This window comes from Pinus tabuliformis, chromosome J (assembly GCF_031772625.1).
Source record: "Pinus tabuliformis cultivar Carrire ecotype Pingquan chromosome J, CPIR1, whole genome shotgun sequence".
In the NCBI taxonomy this organism is placed as follows: domain Eukaryota; kingdom Viridiplantae; phylum Streptophyta; class Pinopsida; order Pinales; family Pinaceae; genus Pinus; species Pinus tabuliformis.
The window spans coordinates 122737159-122742983 of record NC_142295.1 but is presented as its reverse complement, the minus strand read 5'-3'; the positions used below and the strand labels follow the sequence as shown (position 1 = coordinate 122742983).

Here is a 5825-nt window from a genome sequence, read left to right as displayed (position 1 = left end):
CTCAGAAGGATTTGTTGGAATCACAACATTAAGTTGTGAAATTTCCACAATCCAAGTGCCCAAGGGGGGTTTTAGGGTGAGAAATCCATATATGTAGTCAAAAAACCCGTTTAAACAACACAAGTCAAGATTTGACCAACAATTATTTCGCTAGATTTCGGCCAAAAACTCCAAAACATCGAGTAGGAAACACCTAATGCACATGGGGTCTTTGAAATATTTTGAATAATATTTTCATAAAAACAACAATTGACCAACCAAATCACGAAACACATATATGAATGACTGTCCTTACCATAATCAAACAACATTTTCTATATTTTCAAATGAATCTTATTCTTTCAAGTGAGAAACAAATGAGGAGGTAGATCATTCGGCTATGTTAGATTCTAAACTTCAGCCCTAGAACATTATTAAAAGGTGAGGTGATGGAATTTATATTGATCTCGTAAATTCAAAATAAATTGGATATTAATGCGCACAACAATCAATATGAAGTACTCATTAAATCCAAACACCTTGGGAATGGCAATTTAAGGAGCTCCATTCACTAGATATTAGAATAGTATTTAAAGGTAGGGTGATGGACTTTAGACTAATTCAAAATAAAATGGATACTAATGTGCACAAAAATCAATATGTAGTATTATATGTAGACAAGCCAGCCAAACACCTTGGAAATGGTAGATCAAGGAGCTTGATTTAAGGATTGTTTGTAATGGAAAAATTTAGGTTGGGTTATGGTTATATGTTCGTTAGTTTTTGGTCTCTGTAGGTGTTTTAGTATTCATTGGTTTGTATCAATTACATCTTTGAGTTCCTTCTAGAGGAAACCTCCCCACTCTCCTTATTCCTTCCCCTCAAGCTGCTCCATTTGCACCAAAACATAGGTGTTCAAAGATGGAAGGTGAAGGTTCATACAGGCTTCAACACATCACAAATTAGAGGAATCTAAATAGGAAGTGTCATTGGCTCAAGGAAACTACCCCTCTAAAATGCTTGCAACTTCTTCCTTACATTCTAATTCTAGAAACATGGCAAAGGCATGTCCTCAAACTCTGGATTTTTTCCTGAAAAATTTGCTAGTGGTTTGGTAGTTTAGAATTTCTTTGATTTCTAGAAGGGATGAAAGTTTGTTTCGGTCAGTTACATTATGCCAAGATATTAATTTTCCCTGTAGCTAGATTCAGTTTGAATGGTCGAAGGCTACAAGGCTCGTCCCCTATTTTAATAGAATTAATGCCTACTACTCATACTTGAAAAATATTGTTCATAACAAGTACTTAGACACTCTTTTGCACACAGGATTACAAGAATCAGTGTCATAATTGCTAAGGAAAATAGTGACTTGAATGAAATTTGGAGAGTCTTAAACTATCACAAAGATATCATTCAAAGCCAATTGGAGTACCTTGATGGCAGTTTGCTAAAATTTATAACTTGGAACAAGCATGAACCACACACAATTCCAATTTAATGAGCATAAAGTCTTTCCATAAATAGAGATTGGATACAAACAAGTGATTTCATAATTGATATTTGTCTTGACAGGGGAAAAAGCCAAACAAGTGATTTTTCTAAGGATTACCTTCAAAGGATTGAACCAAATTTCATAATTGATATTTGTCTTGATAGGGATTTCCAAACTTTACTCTATGTTGGCCCTCCTTCCCTGTGTTGGGAGCAATCCAATTTTCCCTACACATCCCATAACCCAGGTTGCTTTTACGACAAATGATCTCTATAGATATATCATTTCATCAAGAGATAAGTATGAAATAATAACCACCTCACAGATTGAAGAACTACATAAAAAAATTCCATTAATATGCTAGTCATTGCCTCTAAAACTAAGCTTCATCAAAAACTCTTAGTAAGGTAAATACTACAAATCTCAGTCATTATTTTGTTGTCTCCATCATTTTTAGTAGCAATTGCTTGCAACAACCCAAGTGGTACACCTATCAACCCATCACCTTGGCATTCCATCCATACTGTTGTTGATCTAAAATATTGTGGGACTTGAAAACCAGTGATTGATGGCAAAGGAACATCTATGATGAAGAAGAATGAATATTTTGAGGATTAAAATCACTAACCTATTAAGGCCTCAAAATAGACGATGATTAGCCTTGTCCTTGAGAAGAACCACTACTTCCGTTAGGTGCTTGTGTGAATGGAATATGATGTGATCCACAAGGCATACATGGTAGCAGATGTAGCATCAAAGAAGCAATACCCCCAGGTCCATCTAGATTTTGGTTCATTGGAACCCAATTTCTAGATTCATGATTAGTTGCTCTGTTCTTTGAACTTGCAGCAAACCAGGTATTAATAGCAATACCCATCATCACGTTTCTTGTACTAGCTTCTTCTTGCTGAGAAGATGAATGATCCCTTGCATCAGCATTGAAGATGGAAGCATTTCAATGTCTAGGTATAGAAGAACTTTGATTCCATCCAACTGAATGTAAACTCCTCTATATACCAAACAACACTTGAAGCATACTAGGTTGGTGTTATCATTCCAAAAAATATTATAGAGTAAGCATCATTATTCTAGGGTCACAATTAGTCAAAGTTGTTGATGTTTGCTTTACATCATTTTTCCATAGTTTTCACACAGGAAATTGTCAATATACTTCCTTGAGGTAGGGCCAAAAGTGGTAGCTCCTAGAGAAGCCCCTTGGATTGTTTCCTCATTTATCAACAGTGTGTAAAATCCATTTTCTAGATGTTACTCAATGACCATTATGTTTGCTAGCAGCTAGAACCATAAGAGGCTTTTGTTTTTATACTCAAAATAATATTGATAGAAGAATATATTCTTACACAATATTTACTATTGGCTTCTCTTAAATCTAGTTTCTCTGCTGCTCTCCTACTTTGCAAGTACTCAATTTTGGAATTGGAGGATAAAAATCAGTGTTCTAACTCATGTAATAAATATGAATAAACTCAGATATTGAATAAAGTAAACATTTCTTAAACTGAATATTTATTATATTTATGAAATAGTTCTCAAGAGTTTAAGAAACATTTCGCAGTTTGGTAAGCTTCAAAGGTTCAAGATCATTCAAAATGTGTCCAACCAGATGAACTCAAAATGTAGTTAGTGGAAAACCAAATGCTTGTATGTCAAAAGTTGAATGAGGTATAAATGGATCTTTTACATGAGAGTGTTATTAATTCTCAACATCTTTCAACTCATGAAGAGCTTCAAAGTTCAAAAGAATTTCTCAATGCATTGGAAATTTTGAAATCAAATAACGAACTATTCCTAAAATTTGTTCATGAACCAAATTCATTGCTGAAAAGCATCCGCAATATAAAAAATATAATTCAGAAACTCAGGAAAAATAATTACCAAAAATGAAGTCGTCAAATCCAAAGAAATGCCTTGGGGCATTGAAGGAAGAGGAGAATAATCAAAAGAATTCCAAAGGAGACAAGAAAAATGAAAAACACCTTTAGAGCAGAAGGGGAAGAAGTTTTGATAGAAAGCGAAGTTGAGAAAGATTCTTACCACCTAAGAAGTCAATGCCAGACTATTCTGTGCAAGGAAAAAAGAGCATTTTTCCTGCTTTAAGTTCATATGGTAAAAATAGCATTTGCTTTGTACCAACAATAATAGTTGTCTCAAAGCCTACTCCAGAAAGGTGTCAGAATTTTTAGTCCCAGTCCATCACCAAGCTACTCCCAGATCTCAAATTGGATTCATGGATCCAGAAGAAGTGAGGCATAACACTCAATATTTTCTTCAAGAAGTGAGGCACAGACTTAAAATTGGTTTTGTGGGGAAGAGAATAGATGGGTAAAGGATCAATAAAGAAGTTGTCTTGGATAAAATTCTTGATATTCCTAAGCATCCAAGGAAAATTGCCTAGCAGATTACAAGTAATGGCAATGATAATGCGATGATAGATATGAAAAACGATTCATCTAGTTTGGTTTAAGTTCCAACTCTGATGGTTTTTTCTAAAAAAATGTCCACCAAGCAGGTTGACAGATACTTCTCCATATGTGTGCATTAATACTTCCTTGGAATCTTCCACCTCTAGTACCAAATATTCATGGGATTACAAAACCATGTTAAGCTCATCCTTGTGATCTTCCCCTTGCAAGCCTTCTGATTCACCTAAATATGGAAACAAAGCAATTGTGAAGACAACTTCAAAAAGGTCGACAACTGCTCAAGGATATGAAGGGAAGCAACACAACAAACAAATTCAATATTCCTTAGGGAAACTCCTTGCTTTTATCGATGAAAATAAACAAGTGTATCAATAAAAAAGATACCAACAAGATAATAGAGATAACATGAGTGATGATGAATTATTTTGTGATATGAATGAACGAAGTAGAAAGATTAAGAGGCCTAGTAAATGGGATAGTCATGCAGAGTGGGATGGATATAGTTAGACAACAAAAATATGGATAATAAAACATATATTTCACCTAGTAGCCTGCTAGGATCCCAGTCTCTTCCGGTATCTGCCGCAAGTTTTGAGAGGGATAGTGTTGGGGAGAATGGTAATGCTTCTTATGGTAATAGGGAAATTGAAAATGGAATTGACCATGACAGACGAGGTGACACACTACCTATGGAATAGATAAAATATAGCAGCAAAATAAATAGGTTTAAAGATAAAGTTTTAAATTTGAAAGGTAGATTTTTGCTGATAAAGTGGAGGTCAAGCAGCAAGAAAATAGATTCTTTGTGTACCTTGCAATTAAACAATTATCTTGAAATTCACTCGGGTAAGGGATATGTTTTAGTGCCCAAGGATCATTTTCAATCAAGAATGCTCAAGGAGAGATTATCCAATCTCTTGCTTTTATCGTTGTAGAAAACTCCTCCCCTCCACAATCAAGAGATGTTCCAAACATGGAAATAGAACAATTGCAGAGAACATGCAACATACATAAAGTCTCACTTGTAGATGAGAAATGATTTGAAGAATGTGTTCTTGAAGCATCGATTTTGGTCCCTACAATAATAGATAATGAACCATTGTCTGGTATAGGTGTTGGCTGCATGATATGTTTAAGAAGCATTCCATTGTTCTTCTTTAATCTACACATTATCTATGCATTTTATGATTTCCACCTGAACTATCAGGCTCCTTTTCTTGAATGATATGACTAGTATATGTATTCTAGGAAATTTTACCTAGAGAGTTGTTCGGTGTTTCATCTTGTTGTGCAATATTTGAAGTTCCTAGAAATGAATTAAATGCATCTTGTGACTCAGAAAAATAAAAAAAAAGGTGGACATCCAAGTCTAATATCAGATATCAACTTTCCTATGAAGGAAGAAACTCCTAGCCATAGGGGTTTCAAAAAAATAAGTTCAAATACGCAAGTTTGGTGGCTGAGGATGTTGCTCTGCACAATCAGGGGTTGATATTTAGGGGTCCAATTAGTGTAGATCACATGTTCATCTGCTATTTTTTTCGATATGGGAATAATGTTTTTTGAACTGACACAATATTTTTGATTCGCATGTTTTTTTTAGAATTGTATTTATGCCTTGACCTTCTCAAGTTTCATGGCCCTAGAAAACCAAGTCATGCATCTAAAGATGTTTTATTGTGGCAAATATTAGAGTTGGAGGACCTCAATACTGAAAAAACTAACATTGACGATGAAAAACAATGCAACTTACAATCTGAGACTAAAGGTTCACCTTAGTTAGGATTTCCAGTTTCTATAAATAAGAATGTAGATATAGGATTTGTGCTATTAAATGAGATTTCACGTCCAAGAGAGAGAACGTTGATTTGTTGTACCTCACAAAGTACTCATGGCTAGTGGTTTCTTTG

At 34.6% G+C, this 5825-nt stretch overlaps 1 pseudogene; it reads left to right on the top strand.

Annotated features, from left to right (window-relative positions):
- The first annotated feature begins 2176 nt into the window (after nt 1-2176).
- LOC149225900 (uncharacterized) lies at nt 2177-5140 on the top strand (annotated as a pseudogene).
- The last annotated feature ends 685 nt before the right edge of the window (nt 5141-5825 follow it).